Source organism: Callithrix jacchus, chromosome 2 (genome assembly GCF_049354715.1).
Source record: "Callithrix jacchus isolate 240 chromosome 2, calJac240_pri, whole genome shotgun sequence".
NCBI classification, from domain to species: Eukaryota; Metazoa; Chordata; class Mammalia; order Primates; family Cebidae; genus Callithrix; species Callithrix jacchus.
In genome coordinates this window covers 56999460-57020803 of record NC_133503.1, presented here as the reverse complement: position 1 = coordinate 57020803, position 21344 = coordinate 56999460, and the positions used below count along the sequence as shown (strand labels likewise).

General features: G+C 51.6%; 1 protein-coding gene across 29 annotated transcripts in view; it reads right to left on the bottom strand.

Moving 5' to 3' along the window:
• MAD1L1 (mitotic arrest deficient 1 like 1) overlaps positions 1 to 21344 on the bottom strand; it is a 415821-nt gene that overhangs the window by 205854 nt on the left and 188623 nt on the right. The window contains exon 1 of one of the 29 annotated variants that reach the window (XM_078363932.1): positions 796 to 17607. The exons of the other annotated variants lie outside the window; for them this stretch is intronic. The gene's annotated coding sequence lies outside the window, so the exon portion shown is untranslated. Of the gene's footprint in view, positions 1 to 795; positions 17608 to 21344 lie in introns of those variants that run through there. 29 annotated transcript variants of the gene reach the window in all.

The following is a 21344-nucleotide window of genomic DNA, read 5'->3' as shown; positions in this document are numbered from 1 at the left end:
GCCACAGTGGCTGCAGATGGCCCCTCACCAGGGAGGAGGATGTGACCCACATGGATGTGGCTCATGGGCCGCAGACAGGCCCTGTGCTGCACAGCTCTATTTTAAGTGCAGTTTATTTGACAGGGCACAGGGAGGAAGGACAGCTGGGCAACTCGGGGGACAGACAGCACCATGGAGTCGCAGCCCTGGGGCGACCAGCCAGCCTGAGCAGTCAGATGGGTCCCTTTCCCTCCCTAAGCCTCAACATTCCTATCAGCAAAACAGGGAATTAGATGGACTTGGTCTTCTACAGATCAAAAATCTTACAATGCTGCAAAGCCTAGGCAGCTTTCTCCATCGACGGGTGTCAGGCAAGCAGCCAGTGCCCAGGATGCCAGGCACACTCCAGGTCTTGTGCCAAGGAGTTTCCATGTATCAGCTCCCTGATGTCTGATTCATGTGAGACACCCAGCCCCAGTCCCTGCCCAGTTCCTGGAACAAAACAGGTGCTCAGAAACCGTGTTCAATTGAAAAACGAATGAGTGAACCCACCAGCTGATCAGTCCTCAGAACCACCTCGCAGGCTGGAGTCCTCCCTTTCAGATTAGGAGGAGGCTTCCAGGTGAAGGCAATCACCCCAGGTCTCCAGCCTTCATGAAGCCGAGCCTAGGCTCTGGCCATCATGCTAATGGGCACATGGGAAAGTGCTTACCCCAGCCCTGGGCTCTAATGCGTACCTGAAGACCCCAGACAGTAGTGATCCCACAAGTCCTGAAAAGACTCAGGACATATCCATGGTCAGGGGCATGACATTACCCAAACAGCTGTGATGTCAAGGTCCCTCCTCAATTGAAAGCTGATCTCAGCCGGGGAGAGCTGGTCTTGCCCTCCTCTCCTTCAGAGTTGTGCTGGGCTGAGTGCGGCCAGAAGTCAGCACGTGGAGGATTCAAAACACAATGACTCACTGGCGCTAAGTTCTCCCACCAGGCTACCACACGGGACCCTGTGCTGCTTCCTGACATTTTGGGTTCACGCCCAGAGCTGTGGGCTCCCACTCAGGGTCAGGCCAGGTCCTAGCAAGTGGCAACGGGGGTGGCGCCACCCTGCTCTTCCGGAACTCAGCCTGGAGAGGGAGGCAGACATGAGCATTGTACAAACAAGCTAAGGTGACATAGGCAACGCTGGGCAGGGCACTCAGGGAGCCCCACACCAGGAAGGAAGACCCACTCCACACAGGGGGAGAGTGTGCACGGGGCAGGGAGGCTAGGTACTTCCACAGAAGGGCACAGAGCAAGCACCGGGTGAGAGGATGCCCCAAGCCCACCGGTATCACCTGTCTACCACCTTCTCAGGGTACGGCAGTGTGGGATGAGGGCACCTGGCTGAGGATGCCACTGATTGGATGGGAAAGATGCAGAACTCCAAGAGCTCATGCTCCCAGCCCAGGACCTACTCATGCACTCGCCAGCCAGGCACCACGTGCCAGGCCATGTGCTGGGCAGGAGGTGGGCCCTTCGATCAGCCCATCCTCACAGAGACAGCCAAAGCGCAGCAGGTATGAATAACATCCCCAAGGCCACAGAGCATATGGGTGTGGAGCCCTGATTTGAACCAGCCCAGATGACCCAGTTACCCCTGCCCTCACCTGCTTCACTGCACTAGAACTAAAGGCAACCAGATGGATACTCAGCAGAGCAATGCCCTGAAAGGCTGTGGGGACCAAAGCAGTGGAAGGAATGATACAGAGAAAGACTAGCATGCTTCACAACACCAACACCTCCATGGTCCCAAAACGCCACTTAAAAACACAAAAGGAAAAAGACAAACTGGGGAAATGTGTCACAAATACATGAAAATCTTTTACAAATCAATAGGAAAATCACTGGCACGGTAATAGAAAACTGGGAAAAATCAACAGACAATCAACAGAAGAAAAGTAACTGACAAATAAGCACACAATTCAGTAAGACCCGTTCCTTACCTGGAGTGGCAGGAAGTAAAATGCTAACACCCAGCACAAGTGAGGCCATGAGGGCTGCAACCACGCCTGCTGGGAGATCCATGGGCACTTCTGGAAACCCAGTGGGTAACACTGGCCAAGGGTCCTGAAAGTGTTCACCACCTTCCACTCGGTAACTTGCCTAATAATCAGGCTGTGATGGTTCACACCTGTAATCCCAGCACTTCGGGAGGCTGCAGCAGGAGAACCACTTGAGCCTCGGCAAAATAGTGAGTCCCAATCTCTACAAAAAAATGTTTTTTTTTAATTAGCCAGGTGTGTCAGTGTGCATAGTCCCAGCTACTTGGGAGTCTCAGGCAGGAGGTTATTTTGAGCACAGGAGTTCAAGACTGCAGTGAGCCACGATGGCACCACCACGCTCCAGCCTGGGTGACAGAGCAAGACCCTCTCTCTAAACAAATAAATAAATAACAAATGAATCAGATATGGGGAAAAAGCTGAGTACAAGGATGTTGCACACATTAGCAATAATAATGAAAACATTAGAAACGAAGCTAAATTTCCTATGAAGAGTTTACTTTTGGTATGTCTATACAAAGTAACATCGTACAGCCAAAGAAGATTTTATTTTCAAGAAATGTTGAATGGTACAGGTACTTGCTGCAGTAAAATGTGACAGGTGCAGGCAGCACACAGGGCTGCTGGCCCTGCCCATAGCTGTCCCCACACTCGGCTGCTCCCATGGCACCTGTGCATGTGGGTGTCCGTGAGTGCTTAGTGGTTGGCTGATAAGATTGGCTGAATGAGTGACAGGGAAGGAAGGGAGATATGGAGATGAAATGACCACCATATTCTTGGTGCTACCTCTGGGCGCAGGGGTCAAGGTCTTTTTCAATGACCTCTTTATACTTTCTGATCAGTTCCCAAGCTTTACACATGTACTGTGTTATTGTCAAAGAGGGCTGCATGTTTTCAGATTCCAGTGGTCACAGAATACACCCATCCACTCCGCAGCCCCAAACCTGAGGCCCAGCAGCGTAGGGGGGCTTCCTATCAGTCACAAGTCCACACTGGGGTTGGCTGGGAGCTGGGAGCTCAGGGAGGGGACGGAAACTCCACAGGCAAGCCAACAACAGATGCCTCAATTCTGAGTGAAAAAACACCAGACACAATGGGGGTGAAAACAGGAAACCAGGCAGCCCACAGGGGCCCCATGACCTCACATACAATCCCACGGACATGCAGACCACACACAGCCCTAAGACGTGCTGAGAAATGTGAGCCAGAGTCCAGGCTCCCAGGCATGGGCGTGGGAGCATGCACCAGTCAGGACAAGGGAGGACGCTGAGTTCCTGCGCCGCCTCCCCATGGGGAACTAGAGTTCCAGCCCGAATCCCTTAGGGTTGGCTCAGAGTTCTCTCCGGATGAAGTGTCAAGTCTGAGGAGGGCAATCCAACCAGTTATGAGTTTGGGTTCTTCTTACACACAAAGGTCAGTGTATCAAAATTAAATCCCATGGAAGCCCAGGCTGTCACTGGAGAACATTTCCCACAGTTCCAGGCATTGGTAAATCAAAGGCCTGAATCCACTGTGGGTCATCTTTTAAACAGAAGACAGGAGGAAGAGTTTACCCCTAAAGGCAACCAGCAACCCAGACGTGTGCCTGTCCTACCTCCCCAAGGCCAGGTCTCCTGACTGGAGGCGCTGTGAGGACACAACAGCCCTGGAAGTACAAGGAGCCCAAGCAGGTGTCAGAAATGACATTAGGTACCTAGAATCCTAAGAACTTGGCTGTCTACAGATTGACACGAAGGTGGGAAGTGGTCACCTGGATCCCACCAACTCCACTCACAGCCACGCATGCACATAAGCCATGCTCTGCCTGCCGAACACTCCCCCCACAGCTCCCCCTACAGCTCACAGCACAAGTTTGCGCGTGCACCCACGCCCAGGAGCCATGCTCCACCTGCAGAATACTCCTCCCACAGCACGAGCTTCTGCACACCCACCAAGGCGTCCAGCCACACAGCAAATGTGGATCAGGCCTGGGTACACATCAGATCTCACCTGCACCAGTGCCTCCCGCCAGGCAGATATCATGGCTCCTTGATACTGTGCTTCTTATAAATGGAAGGTTTGTGGCAGTCCTGCCTTGAGCAAGGCCGTTGGCACCATGTTTTCAACAGCATATGCTCACTGCATGTCTCCGTCACATGTTAGAAATCTTCCCAATATTTCAGACATTTCTGTCAGTATTATGTCTGTTGTGGTGATGACATGTGACTGGTGATCTCTGATGTTACTATTGTCACTGTTTCTAGGGTGCCACGTCCTCAGAGTATTTCAGACATTTTTATCACTATTATGTCTGTTGTGGTGATGACCTGTGACTGGTGATCTCTAATGTTACTACTGTCATTGTTTCTGGGGTGCCACGAACTATGCCCATAAGGCAGCAAGCTTAACCAATCAATGTTGCATGTGTGTGACTGCTTCACGGACTGGCCATCTCCCTCCCTCTCCTTGGGCCTCTCTATTCCCTGAGACACAACAATATTAAAATCAGGCCAATTAATAACCCTACAACAGCCTCTAAGCATTCAAGAGAAAGGAAGAGTAGCAGGTCTCTCCTTTAAACCAAATGCTAGAGAGGATTAAGCTTAGTGAGAAGGTATGCCAAAACCAAGATAAGCCGAAAGCCAGGCCTCTCATGCCAAATAGCTAGCCAGTTTGTGAATAAAAAGGGAAAGTTCTCAGAGGAAATTAAAAGTGCTGCTCCACTGAACACACCAATGATAAGAAAGTGAAACTGTCTTACTGCTGATATGGAGAAAGTCTGAGTGGTTGGAATAGAGGACCAAACCAGCCCAACATTCCCTTAAGCCATAGCAAGTTCTACAAGGCTGAGAGAGGTGGGGAAGCTGCAGAATTAAAGTCTGAAGCTAGCAGAGGTGGGTTTGTGAGGTTTACAGTAAGAGACCAGCCCCATAACAGAAAAGTGCAAGGTGAAGCAACAAGTGCTAATGGAGAAGCTGCAGCACGTTTTCCAGAAGATCCAGCTAAGAGCACCCACGAAGGTGGCCACACTAAACACCAGACTTGCAGTGTACACAAAAACAGCCTTCTGCTGGAAGATGCCATCTAGGACTTTTACAGTTAAAGAGGAGAAGTCAATGCTTGCCTTCAAAGTTTCAGAGGATAAGTGGATGCTCTTGTTTGGAGATAATAAAGCTGATGACTTTTTTTGTTTTTTGAGACAGTCTCACTCATTCTGTCACCTAGGATGAAGTACAGTGGCGCAGTCTCAGCTCACCGCAACCTCCACCTTCTGTGTTCAAGCAATTCTCCTGCCTCAGCCTCCCAAGTAGCTGGGATTCCAAGTGTGTGCCACCACGCCTAATTTTTTGTATTTTTAGTAGAGACTGTTTCACCATGCTGGCCAGGCTGGTCTCAAACTCCTGATCTCAAGTGATCCACCTGCCTCAGTCTCTCAAAGTGCTGGGATTACAGGCGTTGGCTACTATGCCCAATCTAAACTTTTCAAATTTATTTATTTAACTTCAGGTGCACACTATATCTGGCATTTCTCCCCATGTTTTTTGATACAATTACAGATTCAAATGCAGCTATAAAAATAATACAGAGATCACAAGTAGCATTTATCCAGTTTTTCTCAATAGCAACATCTTGCAAAACTACGACACGGTATCACAACCCATAAACTGACAATGATATAGTCAAAATATAGAATATTTTATCATCACAAAAATCCCTCATGTTGTCCCTTAATAGCCACAACCAAATCCATCCTGTGCATCTCTGTAACTAATGGCAGTTATCCACATGCTTTCTACAACTTCAGCCTTTTAATAGCATCACACAAACGGGATCATGAAGTACATGACCTTTAGGGACTGGCTTCCTCACTTGGCTAAACTATTTGGATATCTGTTCAAGTTACTGTGTTTATCAACAGTTAATTCCCACTTATTCCTGAGTAATATTCTGTGGGATGGAGGCACTACTGTTGTTTAACCATTCACCACTGAAGGACATCAGAATTCTTTCCAGTATTTGGCCATTATGCAAAAGCTGCTAGGAAGAGTCCTCTGTAGGTTTTTGTCTGAACCTTGGTTTTATTTCACTGGAATAAACACCCAGGAATGCAGCTGCTGGTCATGTGAGAGTTGCAGTGCAGTTTTTAAGAAACTGTCGAGCTGTTTTCCAGAGTGGCTACACCATTTTACATTCCCATCAGCAAGGCACAAGAGGTCCAGCTTCTCTACACACCTGCTGGCATTTGATGGTGTCAGTTTTTACATTTTGTTGGCTGCGTGGTGATGCCCCACTTTGGTTTTAACTTGTGTTTCCCTAATGACTAATGATGTCAAACATCTCTTCATGGGTTTAACTGCCATCTGCATATGTTCTTTGGTAAAAATGTCTGTCTATATCTTTTGCTCATTTGCTAAATAGGTGTATCTGTTTTGTTTTTCTACTATTGAGTTTTGAGAGTTTTCTTATCCATTACAGATAATAAATAGTCTTTGTCAAATGTGAAGCTTACAAATATTTCCTCTCAATCTAAAGCTTGTCTTTTCACCTCTTCACAGGGTCTTTCATGGGGCAAAAATTTTAATTTTTATGGAGTCCAACTTCTGTTGATCCAAGCAGAAGGAAGGAAATAATAAAGATTAGAGCAGAAATAAGTGAAATAACACAAAAACAATGAAAGAAAACGGTCAAACCAAAAGTTGGTTTCATTAGAAGAGCAAGAGAATTGACAAAAACTTTTAGCTGGGCCAACCAACAAAAAAAAGAATGAGGGTGCAGATCACTGAAATCAGGAGTGAAAGAGACACTATAACTGACCTTACAGAAATAAAGATTATAAAGGAATACTATGAATAGCTGCTTGCCAAAAATTAGCTATCTGAGGTGAAATGAACAAACTCCTGAAAAGACAAAGGCTACCAAAACTGACTCAAAAAAGAAACAGAAAATCTGAGTAGACCCACAGAGCAGTGAAGGGTCTGGATTCACCACGAAGACACTGCCTGCTGCCTCCATAGTTCTGTCTCAGCTCCTCTGGACCCTCCCCGCTCTGAGATCCCTGCGACTGGAATGCTGGATCTTCAGCTATGGTCCCACGGGCGCCTGGGACTTTGTTCATTTTATTCCATTGTATTCTCTCTGCTGTTCAGATTGGGCAGTTCCTATTGTTCCATCTCTGAGTTCACAAATGAGCTCCCCTGTTGCTTCCATTCTGCTACTGACCTTACCCATTACATTTTTATTTCCATTACTGCCAGACATTGACCACATTTTCTGTCTTCCCATTTTCTGTTCCCTAGGCCTTTGCTGGGGAGTGTCAGCATTTTGGGGTTGTGCTTCCTTAGCTCCAAGTCTGGGATGTAAGAGGCAGACGAGGAACCCTGGGCAGCTCCCCACCACGCTGTTCCAAGGCCTGAGACCCCTGGCCTCCAGCCTGCCAAGGTTCACTGTGCTCATTCCGTAGATAACATCTGGGGCTCTTCATTATATTTAACACAAGGATCAAAGAAAATGCGTTAACTCCATCTTCCTGAAAACAGTGGTATTCACCGCTCTTTGGAATTGTTCATTCAGCCAATACTGATTTAAAACCTTCTAGGTGCTGTGTGCAGTCACTGAGGCTGCCCTGAGAAGCTCAGCTTAATAATCACGGGTGTCTTGCACTGTTGGCTGCTGAGAACCACAAGAACTCTCAGCACACAAGGACTCCATCCCACCCCTACACTTAGACTTGGCCCGCCACAGCAGGACTTCCTGAAGCCTGAGCTACAGCACCCTGAGTTCCTGTGGGAAACAGCTCAGGGCTCTCAGGAGAAGTGGCCCTTGCTTCTAGCATACCTGACAACAGGCCTCTGCCCTGCCTCCCCTTCCTAGAGCAATTCCTTCAGAAAAACTGAGCTGACAATTGTGACTCCTTCCTGGTCCCTTGGAGACATACAAGCCCGTACCTCCTACAGCTCTGGCATGTCCTTCTCAAGGACTGAGAGTCACTCCTTTGGAACGTAATCATCAGGAAAACAGGCCAGTCTCCCAGTCTGGGGCTGGGGAGGGGGAGCAGAAGCCCGTCCAACAGCCCAGACCTGCCAGCTCATAGCAGTCAGCTGATCACATTCACACGACCAATCCTCTTGCTGCTTTCTGTAATTTTTCACTTCCCTGACTCCATTTGGGCCCCTGCTCCCCACACTCCCTTTAAAACGTCCAGTCACATCTACACAAATCTGAAAGGAGCTCAGCTCTGTCCCCCATTGTCAGCAGCAACTGAATCAAGTCTGTTTTCTCCATTTTAACTTACATCAAGCTGTGTAAACCTTTGACATGGGTCACAACTGACACTCAACATAAGTTGAATTAAACCAGATGAGAAAAAGCTTTGAAGGCATACCATCAAGTGACAGGTCACTAAATCCTCTCTCTGCCTGAGGAGAGTAGGAAACTCCACAAGACAGTCTCACTTCCACATTGCACAAATGTCAGCTGTCACCATGGTAGCCCACAGTGGAGGAGGGATACTGAACACAAAACTCACACACGTGCCTGCCTTGGCCTGGCCACGCTGCACCCAGTTCCCCGCAGCACTGCCTGCTCCATTCCGGAGAGGCGAGCAGAGCCTGGGTCCTACCCAGCCAAGGCCACAGAAAACTAGCTCCCTGGGAAAGTAGCAAGGGGCCATCCAAGAAAGATTCAGACAGACATGCACAGACACACACGCACATGGACACACACACACATGCACAGACATGCACGTATATGCACAGACACATGCACACAGACATGTGCATAGACACGCACACACCAACACATGCACACACACATGCACATGGACATGCAGACATGCACACAGACACACACGCACACAGGCAAGCACATGGCATACCTGACTGCCACCACCCATCTTTTCACACTCCAACTCCAAGCACCCCAAAACCCTGGCTTTTAGATTCTGCAGCTAAAACACATCCAACAATGATACCAACATTCATTTATTCATTCAACAAATACTTGGTGATACGGTTTGGATGTTTGTTTTCTCCAAATCTCAGGTTGAAATCTCCCAAATCTCCAAATCTCCCAAAGATGGAGGTGGGGCCTGGTGGGAGGTATTAGATTATGAGGGCAGAGCCATCCCCCCAGTAAGGAGTATTGTTTAAAAGTCTGGAACCTTGAGTCTCTCTCCTGCTCCTGTTCTTGCTGTGGGGCATGCCCCACACAATTCAGTGAGGATGAAAAGAATGGGAAATGAGGTCCTAGCTCAGTGAGAGAGACCCTGTGGGGCATGCTCCTCCTTTGCCTTCTGCCATGATCAGAAGCTTCCTGTGCCTCCACAGAAGCAGATGCCAGCACCATGCTTCCCGTACAGTGTGCAGAATGACCCAGTCTCGAGTATTCCTTTACAGTGACGCAAGAACTAACACACCTGATGAGCCCTCGCACACGCACATGCACACGTCCACATCCACATCAAGACAGTGGTGCTGAGGGCCAGAGGGCACTGCAACTGGCTGACTCCACAAAGCTGAAAGTCACCTTTGCCAAGGAAGACAGGCTTCCAGGAAACACAGCCCTGTATACTTAGAAACTTCAGACCCTACTTTCCACAATCTCTTTATTTATACAATTGCTTATGCAGAGACATTTCCACGCATGATACATTCAATTATGCAGTGTAAGGTGGGGTCCAAATGGAGAACATTCAAGTCAGACACGCAGACACTTCAGGAAATACAAAAAGCGACCCTGCTGCTGACTTTCGAACGTGTCTGCATCCACGCGCTTCTCCCACCGAAGGGAGGCAGGATAATATATAACAAGGTGCTCCTCTCCTCCCGCAGTTCTCCTCCTGACAGCGCAGTGCACAGACACCCCTCATCCTCAGTGGCAGGGCAGCATTAGCATGTAAATAGCTGGCAAACCCAAGGACATGAAAGCAAGGAGGAGCTCTTTAATTAACTTTAATCCTTTGAAAATCCACGCTGCAATCTGTTCTCACAGTCCTGCGCTCCTCAGGAGACCCTCGGCATGACCTGGTGTGTCCTGCAGGCTGGAGGTGGCTGGAATGCGGGCCTGGGAATGTGATGCTCAGGTACCTTGTTTACAAGGACACTGTCATGACCTTCCTCTGGAGACTAGGGGTACCCCGCAGAGTGGAGGCACAGGGATGCCCTGCTGGGGTTGGAGTCCAGACTTGCTCAGTACCTGTTTCCCACCACAAACAGTCATTGGAGGTGCCGGCCTTTTTCTCGATGGTGGGGGCAGCATTGCCCCAGGCCTCTTGCCAGGCCCCAGGAAGCCTGAGGCAGGGGCTTCTGCCCATTCTCTGCTCCCAACACCTTGCACTGCCCAACATAGACAAGGGCTGGGCCCAGGGCTGCCAAACAAGGCCAAGGAGGGCCAGGCTGCCGAGTCTGCCCCTGGAACGGGGCAGACCTCACTGTGCAGGAACAGGGTATGAGTAGTGGCCCCGGGCTCAGGTGTGACTCAAGCACAGCTGGGCACCCAGCACGTCAGGAGAGCACACGCAGTGCACAGCAGCGGGGCCCCAAGACAGCCACGGCCATGGTTCGGCAGCCACAGCAAAGGTCTGCTGGAGAGAGGAGGGGAGGAGAGGAGACAGCAGCATGGGAGGATGAACTGTGCAGAGCTGCACCCATGATGGGCCAGGAAGGGGAACAGGCGATAATAAAAATTGTAGTGAATGCTCACAGGACAGAGACAACTACGACAGGCCCTGGTCCAAGGGTTACTCCTGCTCATTCCCCTCAACTCGTTCAGTCTGCCAACAACTCTGTGAGGACGTGCTGGGATACTCCCTCTTTCTCCAGCAATGAAACTGAGACACAGATGAAAAGACCTTGGCTGGGTTCCACATAGCCATCACCTGGAACTGGAATTTGAACTCACACTCAGCCTTCTGAGAGGACACTCCTGATACAAAGCATCTCAGATGTGAGAGGCCAAAGAGAAGCTGCCCAGCGCATGCGGAAGGAAGTGAGGATGGCCTGAATACACTGGAACGGTGCTTGAGAAATAGCAGCAGTGAATCCCAGAGAAGCATGCTCTATATGTGAGATGATAACACAATTTCCAAAATGGCTCAGCAGGGCACAGAACCAGCACAGTGGATGCAGCCAGGAGGTCTGGGTCCCAAGTACACATGAAGTCCCCAGGCAATCAACCTCAGTTTCTTTTCCTGCACAGCAAGGGGCAATTCAGCAGGGTCCACGTCTTTCCTGCTCAGCTTCGTGGGATTTGAGGATGAAAAGAATGGGAACTAGGGTCCCGCTCAGTGAGAGACACCCCAAGAAATGGAGGCCATCAGCATGGCGTGATCTCCCAGGGCATGAGCAATCTCTTGGGAGCTCCTGTGCCAGTGGTGTAGACAAGAGAGCCCAAGGGAGGCAACAGCATGAACAAGAATTGAGCCCGGGGCCAGGCCTGTCACCTCCCCACTCCGGTGAGCAGCAGTGACCACTCTCCACACTTCACAGATGAAGGAGATGCTCCGAGGGGAGCCACACAGCTGCAGAGGCATGATCTGAGCCTGGGCACCCTGATGTCAAGGCCCAGCCATCACCTCCCAGGGCAAAGCCATTCAGCAAGGGAGCTGCTGCCACCAGAGACCAGGAAGGACATAAAGGCTCTGGCCTCCTATCAGGCTTCCACACCCTGCTCTCCACTCCAGGCCAGGAACGCCAGCCTGTGTCTCTGTGCCTATGAGGAACAGGCCCCGTCCAAGGCCAGCAATGGGGTCAATGGCAGGGCAGCACATCCAGCTGCAGGTGGCCTCCAACAAGGCCCTGAGCACCTTGAAGGCCACGCTCCCACCTGCAGGACATCCACACAAAAGGGAAGAGCATGGTGAGAGCCCCTGTTTCCCTGTGAGAGTCCCTGTGAGGGTCCCTGTGTCCCTGAGAGAATCCGTGTGAGAGCGACTCCCAGCCCTCCAGCCACCAAGTGCCCTCACAAGTACCTCTCATGGCCAGCCCAGCACTCTGCATGTACACAGCGTCATCCGTCTTGGGAGCCCATGGGGGCCACACTAGCCTGGCTTATACAGAAATAAATCATGCTTCTATAACTGGCAATATTTCTTTACCTGGAGGTTAATAAAAATCACCGATGAAGGCTAACCAGCAGATCTAATTTATTGAGAGACTTTCCTGAAGCTGTGGATAAAGCCCTTTATTAAAGCTTAGTGTAGCACCCAAGGATGCCCTGGAAAAGCGACAGTCACTTAGTGGGATTTGGAGGCCTCGGAGCAAAGTGAAAAGTCTAACAGGATCCCTTGAAGGAAGGGGAGGGGAGCAGGAAATGGGAATCAGTTTCTCACCTGAAGAGCCTAGCCTTAGTCAGGCAGCACTTCAGGGCCCATCCTAGGCCTTCCCTGAGACTCAGAGCACGTGATGCACCCCAAGTAATCATTAAATCCAAACCTTCTACTGAGGGCCCCAAATGGGGCCAAGCCACCATCCCTAGGACTGATGGCACATGCCCCTTATGCCACGGAGCCGCCACAGTCCTGCTCCCTGAAGCCTTTGCCCATGCTGGGCTGGGCCTGCCCATGAAAGAGGCAGCAGTGAAGGCCATGTAAGCAAGGGACTTCCTGGGGAAAGCCAGCTGAGTGCTACAGTGGCCACCTCGGCTACCCCTAGGGAGTCAAGGAGGGACGCATAGAAGCCCCAGGCTGAGCCCTGGAATCAGAGCCTTTCCTGGGATGCAAGTGGGGAAACAGGTACTGTACCCAAATAGGCTGAAGCCTCCTGCAATGGAGAAGCCTCCCTTTCCAGGCCTGCACTCACAGGCACCCTATGCTCCTAATATCAGCTGGAAGGCAGCACAGGCCGACAAAATCGCCTTACAATGTGCATAGAAATGCAAGACCTCGCTCAGCTACCAAAGGCTCCCAAAACCTCAGGGCCAGCCAGCTAGCTAAGAAACCCATGTTCTCCTCCTCCTCCAAAGTCTGGGAGCCCATCCCAACCTAATCTTCCCCTCTAGACAGGCTCTGGCTGGGGCACTGCTCATGAAATGCTTTAGACACACAAAAGGTCACTTAAAACTTATAGTGTAAAAGACTTAAAAAGTTTGGAAGGGTAAAGTTCAAGAGTTGCAAAAATTCTCCCTTATTTTTCTGGAAACCAAACTCTATGTGTGATGATCATCTCCTCAGCTGCTAAACCCCTTCCAGATCAGAAGTGACATAATCCCTGCCTGTGGGAAGTAGAAAAGTTACTCTTTGGAGTTTCCTTTCTTATGAAAGAGTAATAATAATAAATGTTAGAAATAAGTCACTTTTTAAAACTTTCTTCAAAGCCTTCCTGCTTTTTGCTAGTAGCTCTTTGTTAAGCCCTATCCTATGTAGCTGTCAGACATGCTCACAGGCATGTAGTACATTCTATGTCCTTGTACCAAGATATTTGTTACTACTTTTCTAAGTCCTTTTGCAAGCAACTTCCTGTCCCTTCCTTATTTGGACTTCCCCTTTACCTTTACTTATTCCAGAAAGTTTTAAGTTATTAGCCAATAAGGTTCAGTTTTAGATTGTGAGGTCTGGCTCAGCAATCTAAAGGGAGATCAGACACAGCAGTAAGGATGACCCCAAATGCGTAAAGGATAAATATGTCTGCTTTTCCTTTGTTGGTTGTACTCTCATGGCTAACAGTAGTACCCTTTCTGCAGAACGCAAAGATTGCCTTGCTGAGAGATCCTTTGTCTCAGTGCTGATTTTTCTTTGTGGCACTAAGCATCTGTTTCCAATAGCACCTCACCCGCCTGCCCCATACTAAGCTGTGATGATGTCTTGGGCAGGCAAGGGGTGAGTGCTACTGGCCTGTGCCTAAGAGGCCCACATTCAACCAAGGGCTGGAGAAGAGATGGGCACATTCTAGAGTCTCTGTCCCTGCTTAATATTCTGTAAGCTCCTAGGTGGAGGGCTGGACCTTACCCAGACAGGAAGCCTCGGCTCAGAGGAGGAGCAGCGATCCCTGTGCCCACGTGCACAGTGCCCAGGCCTCTATCCCAGGTGCTACCTCTGCGCCAAATGCTGTACACACAACATCCCCTGGGCTGAGCTCATCCACTCACAGACAACAAAGAGGAAACTGGAGGATTGGTAATGACTGGCCACCAGCACACATGCCCGTGCCCCAATGCCAACCTCCCAGGTTGAACTCTAAGCTATTTACTGCATGCCACCTTCCTGGGCAAATAGTCTTTGGCCAAGACCCTCCCTTCCCAAATTCTCAGGTTCTGCAAGTATATGTCACTTCTCCATCCACCCCAGCTCTCCAGCACTGCCAATGAGCTGACCTAAGGCAAAGCAAGCAATGAGAATTCTGGAAAGGGACCCTGAGACATCACTTGCTCTGAGCCACAGCTGTGTAATTAGCTGCAGAATGGCCAGTCCCTGTGACATGGCTGCAAACCCACAGGCATGAAGAGACCCAGGAGCCTGTCTGTGGATCATGCTGATGACTGCTTCAGTCTGAGGGAGCTTCCTCTCCTCCTCTTGGTGTTTTATTGGGGGTTGTATAGCTCTTTATGGGTGAAGTTAACCAAAAATATTAACTCCATTCCGCACTCCCTGCATCTGACTGTTTTCCATTTGATGATGGATGATGTTTAATACCTCCCAGTCTGAGCACACTCTGGGTCTGTAAATACAGATCCTGCTTTATTGCTGTTTAATAACTATCACAGTGGCTGGGGCCAGCCTTGTCTGCTGGGCTTAATGTTCCATGAGGGTCTCATGGGAAAAGGAGCCAAGCTGCATAAAAGAATTGGCATTCCAGAATAGCATGCACAGATGGACACACATGTGCACACACAGCACTCACACCATGTGCACAAGCATGCACACACACATAGGGCTCACACCGCAAAAGAGCCAAGCTGCATAAAAGAACCAGAGTTCCAGAATGGCATACACAGATGGACATGTGTGTGCACATACAGCACTCACAACATGCACAAATGTGTGTGCACACACAGAGCTCGCACTGCACTCACATGTGCACACTCGTGCTCAGACACATGCACATACAGAGCTCACGCAGCAGACACGCATACTCACACGTGTGCACAGAGCTGATGCAGCAGACTCATGTACAAACACATATGTGCACTCATGTGCAAGCACAGAGCTCGCCAGGACAGATACATGCACACTCACACTTACATGTACACAGTGCAGACAGCAGACATATGCACACTCATGCTCACACATGCACACAGTTCACACAGATGTGCACAGAGCTCAAAGCTCACAGAGCAGACGTGTACACTAACATGAACACAAGTGCACACAGAACTCACACAGCACAACACACACACGTGCACCCAAGTACACACGTATGGACACACACACACAGCACTCAGCCACAGATATGCACACACAACTCCTACAAAGAGCTCATGCAGCACAGACACACACACAGGAATGCTCATGTGTGTATGCATGCACAATGAGCACCCACACAGGTGCATTCATGAACCCATGTGAATGAGTGTGAAGGAGCAGCTACAGGCTGGAGCCAGCATATCTGGGCTGGGAATCCCACCTCTTCACCTGGCACCATCCACCATTCACCTCATTCAACTACAAACTATTCCACAAACATGGGATTTCCAAATCCTAGCTCAGAATTCTCCAAATGAATTTTAAGTGAGATTATTAGAAAAATGTTAAGGAAAATGAGAAGTTCATGTGATGAATGCCAGCAGTGACCACTATACATCGAATGCCCACTCACTCAAGGTCCCATGCCAGGTATTTAACATACAGTTTGTTAGGAAACAAATCTAATGACCGGATAAGGATCAGCCACACTGTATAAGGCCTGGCACAGGACAGGCAGTTGGGTCAGCCGGGCAGTTGACTCTGCTGTGTCTCGTTTAGAAAACGCAGACTTGTTCCCATGCTACTGACCATCTGGGAGCGGCTGTCCCATAGGATGCTGAGTGATGGCCAAAAAGTCCCCCTTCACCCCTCTTTGAAGAACCTCCTCTCAAGATGGAGGCAGAAAACCACACTCAGCTGAACGGAGCTGTTCTGGGAGCCTCCTGAGCCTGCCTGAGCCCACCTGTGCAACACCAGCTCCAGCTTCCGGTACCCATCTCCCCTCCACAGTGACTTGTAAGCCGCCACTCCCACTTCCACAAGCCAGCACCAGGCCTCCTCGAGGCAAAGAGCCAAGCCAATTGTCACACTTGCCTGTGTCCTGCCACCGACCACGTGAATCATACTGCCATTTTGATTAGGTTCCCATGTTATTTTTAATGTGATTTTGCATAGCAGGGTGACTTTTAGGAACACACATCACCTTAGAATAGAATTAACCATATGTTTGTTGAGTGACTTGATGATGAACTCACACATATATTTGAACATTACAATTTAAAAATATTTTCAAAGCATTCCCTCATGAATGAAGCATGCTCTGCATGCAGATGGGGTGAGGTGTGCATGCTTCATTCTTCGAGAGAAGCAGTAAAGTTGAAGAGAGGTAAAGGGAGCTGGTGCCAGGCACAAATGAGAGTGACAGAGTTCAGGTCCTAACTCAGGTTTTCTGATTCCAGCTCCCAGGCTTCCCCACTCTACAATAGAAGAATTCCAGCAGAGCTGGCCTCAGGCCACTACCTCCCTTCCCAGTGCCCCGCCCAGGGCCAGACCCTCTCCCTGCACAGTGGAGGCCCCCACTCCATGGCCTCTGTGACTTGGAGCCAACTCAGAAGGTGGCTCATGCCCACCATGGGCAGCAAAAGACTTGGGGCAGCTCACCAGTTCACGGGCCTTCTGATGTCACTCAAAAAGTTGAGTTCTAAAACACAGATTTTCAAAGAGGTGGTGGGAGAAAGGACTCACCTTGTCCACCCAGGAGCCTCCTGAAGAAGCAAGGTCTGTGCCTGGGCCTCACAGACACCTGGGTCCAGCGGCAACCCCATGTCTTGCTGGAAAGCAACAGCCACCTGAGCGCCCTGGCCGCCACCTGGTGTGGGTGGCCAGACTCGCTAGCAGCACCAGCATCCTGGAGGCCCATCTAGCGCTGCAATTCCTGGGCACCAGACCACAGATACACGGAGCACCTCACCCAACATCCGCAGACACCAGATCACAGGTTCACAGGGCACCTCACCCAACATCCACAGACACCAGACCACAGGTTCAAAGGGCACCTCACCCAACATCTGCAGGCACCAGACAACAGGTTCACAGGGCACCTCATCCAACATCCACAGACACCAGACCACAGGTTCACAGGGCGCCTCACCCAATGTCTTCAGGCACCAGACCACAGGTTCATAGGGCGCCTCACCCAAAGTCTGCAGGCACCAGACCACAGGTTCACGGGCACCTAACCCAACATCTGCAGGCACCAGACCACAGGTTCACAGGGCACCTCATCCAACATCCACAGACACCAGACCACAGGTTCACAGGGCGCCTCACCCAATGTCTGCAGGCACCAGACCACAGGTTCATAGGGCGCCTCACCCTACGTCTGCAGGGCACCTCATCCAACATCCACAGACACCAGACCACAGGTTCATAGGGCGCCTCACCCAACGTCTGCAGGCACCAGACCACAGGTTCACGGGCACCTAATCCAACATCTGCAGGCACCAGACCACAGGTTCAAAGGGTACCTCACCCAATGTCTGCAGGCACCAGACCACAGGTTCACAGGGCGCCTCACCCAACGTCTGCAGGCACCAGATCACAGGTTCACGGGCACCTAACCCAACATCTGCAGGCACCAGATCACAGGTTCACGGGCACCTAACCCAACATCTGCAGGCACCAGACCACAGGTTCATGGGGCACCTCACCCAACGTCTGCAGGCACCAGACCACAGGTTCACAGGGCACCTCACCCAACGTCTGCAGGCACCAGACCACAGGTTGATGGGGCATTTCACCCAACGTCTGCAGGCACCAGACCACAGGTTCACGGGGCGCCTCACCCAATGTCTGCGGGCACCAGACCACAGGTTCACGGGGCACCTCACCCAATGTCTGCGGGCACCAGATCACACATTCACAGGGCACCTCACCCAACATCTGCGGGCACCAGACCACAGGATCACAGGGCACCTCACCCAACATCTGCGGGCACCAGACCACAGGATCACAGGGCAACTCACCCAACGTCTGCGGGCACCAGACCACAGGTTCACGGGGCACCTCACCCAACGTCTGCGGGCACCAGACCACAGGTTCACGGGGCACCTCACCCAACGTCTGCGGGCACCAGACCACAGGTTCACGGGGCACCTCACCCAATGTGTGCGGGCACCAGACCACAGGTTCACGGGGCACCTCACCCAACGTCTGCGGGCACCAGACCACAGGTTCACGGGGCACCTCACCCAACGTCTGCGGGCACCAGACCACAGGTTCACGGGGCATCTCACCCAACGTCTGCGGGCACCAGACCACAGGTTCACGGGGCACCTCACCCAACGTGTGCGGGCACCAGACCACAGGTTCACGGGGCACCTCACCCAATGTCTGCGGGCACCAGACCACAGGTTCACGGGGCACCTCACCCAATGTGTGCGGGCACCAGACCACAGGTTCACGGGGCACCTCACCCAATGTCTGCGGGCACCAGACCACAGGTTCACGGGGCACCTCACCCAATGTCTGCGGGCACCAGACCACAGGTTGACAGGGCACCTCACCCAATGTGTGCGGGCACCAGACCACAGGTTCACGGGGCACCTCACCCAATGTGTGCGGGCACCAGACCACAGGTTCACGGGGCACCTCACCCAATGTCTGCGGGCACCAGACCACAGGTTCACGGGGCACCTCACCCAATGTCTGTGGGCACCAGACCACAGGTTCACGGGGCACCTCACCCAATGTCTGCGGGCACCAGACCACAGGTTCACGGGGCACCTCACCCAATGTCTGCGGGCACCAGACCACAGGTTCACGGGGCACCTCACCCAATGTGTGCGGGCACCAGACCACAGGTTCACGGGGTACCTCACCCAATGTCTGCGGGCACCAGATCACACATTCACAGGGTACCTCACCCAATGTCTGCGGGCACCAGACCACAGGTTCACGGGGCACCTCACCCAATGTCTGCGGGTACCAGATCACACATTCACGGGGTACCTCACGCAGCATCTGCAGGCATCACCACCCCTTCCATCTGCTGCACTCCTACGAGAGCTAAGCCAGGTATGAGGCCATACCAGAAGCCAGGTACCAGGATGGAATCTCAAGCACCTGCTGGAGCAGGGAATCCTCCAGCCAGCACCTCAGACCTATGTCCACACCCACACAGCAAACAGAAACACCAGGCTGAGGGTGGTGAGCCAGGGGGTCCCTGTGCCACCTCCACTCTGGCTGGTGTCTGACTGTGGCTTGATCTTTCTGGCAGCTCCCCTGATGCACCCATAGAACCATGGGAACCACAAGCCAACCATGGCCCATCATCAGCATGGAGAAAGTCCAGTGATTCCAGCCTGACTCTGAGGCCAGGGGTCTCTCCCAGGACCATGGACGAAGGGACATGGGGACCTAGGGACCCGCCCAGACTGTGGCACAGGGAACTTCCAGGACTCTCAGGTGTGCCATGACATCAAAGACAAGTGAAGGAGCAGAGGCTGCCAAGTGACCAGCCCTGTACCCCTGAGTGCTACTTGGCCCACCCACCCATGCCCCACAGGGCAAGAGCAGACACACCTGTGTGGGAACGGCCAGTTGAGGCTGGCTGTCACCTTTAACATCTCTGAATGTCTCCAGGGGGGTCTGGAGATGGTTCAGACGACACCACCAGGATGTTGCAGCTATTTTTAGCAGAAACACTCAAGAGGCTTCCTTGGCAGGGAACCATGCCTTTGAGCGTGACCATCAATTTTCACCTGAAGCCAACTTCCTTTCCTTTCAAGATCAAGGTTATTCAAAGATTTGGATTTCTTCAAAATTGAGTTTAAAAAGAGAATAGTTCTCTACCAAACACGAGAGGGAATTTTAAAGTACAAAAAAGGACAATGTCAGGCCAAAGCAAGCCTGGGAAGTCAGAACAACATTCCGGTCTCAGTCCCTCCAGCCCCTCCCAGACTCCCTGCAGGCTCTACCTATATCCCCCCCCACCCCGCGCCGGGGCCGAGCCAAACTACGTGCACCAGCGGGAAGAGGACTGGCCTAGGTCTCCCTGGGCTCCTCTCCAAGCCTTGGTCTCTCTGTTATAAACCTCCAAAGCCAAGGAAGCCTGGGAATTCCACAGCCTCTCTCTTAGGCAGAAGGGGTCTGGATGAAGTGATGGCAAGGAGGGTGCTGACTCTGGTCTTCAGGAAGAGCCACATGGCTCAGCAGGCAAGATGCGATGTTTCAACATAGTATGTTAGAAACTCACACTCAATGCAAAAAAGCCCAGCAACACGACGTGAAAACTGCACATGAAAGCTGGACCTTCCCTGCACCTGGCGGGTCACCTTGCTGTTCCCCCCAGCTGCCCTAGGGCCCAAGGACTTCTCAAAGCCATGGACAAGCTGAGCGGCACAATGTCATGTCAGGCTGTACCACATGGGGCGTCACAAACTGATTTCACTGAGAACCTTTTGTTAGGAGTGCTCCAAGGACAAGCATCCTCTGGGAAGCGCATTGGGAATGGATGTTTACAGTGGCGTCAGGCAGGGAAACAGCCAGGCGGAAAGACAACTGTTCATGCAGAGTCAACACCTGTGTAACCCCTGCACACCACAAAGGAGTCCCCGGCAGGCTGAGACCCATACTCCATACACATCAGACAGGAGGGGCTGGCCTCAGAGAAGAGCAGGAGCAGCGTATCTAGGAACAAGGGCAGAACCCTATCATCCTCTCCACTCACATGAGCACAGTCCTGCCATGGCCACCCACAGCATGACTACAGATGCCAACAGGCTTTCCTGGCCCCTTCCCAATCATGTGAGCAACACAAGCACAGGCAGTGGCGTGACAGGAGCCCTAGGCCTGCTGACACCAAGCCCAACCTACTGCCACCACAGATGGTAACATCATCAGGAAAACCACACAGACACAATGCCCAACAAACTACAAGGGACAGTGCCCAGGAGAGCATGGGACAGCTCACTGAGGCCCAGTGCAACAGCCAGTGAGGACACCAGACAGCTCACTGGGGCCCAAGGACAGCACCTAGGAGGGCGCCGGACAGCTCACTGGGGCCCAGGTGCAGCAGCCAGGGAGGGCACCAGACAGTTCACTGGGGCCTGGGGACAGCACCTAGGAGGGTGCCGGACAGCTCACTGGGGCCCAGGTGCAACAGCCAGGGAAGGCACCAGACAGCTCACTGGGGCCCAGGTGCAACAGCCAGGGAGGGTGCTGGATAGCTCA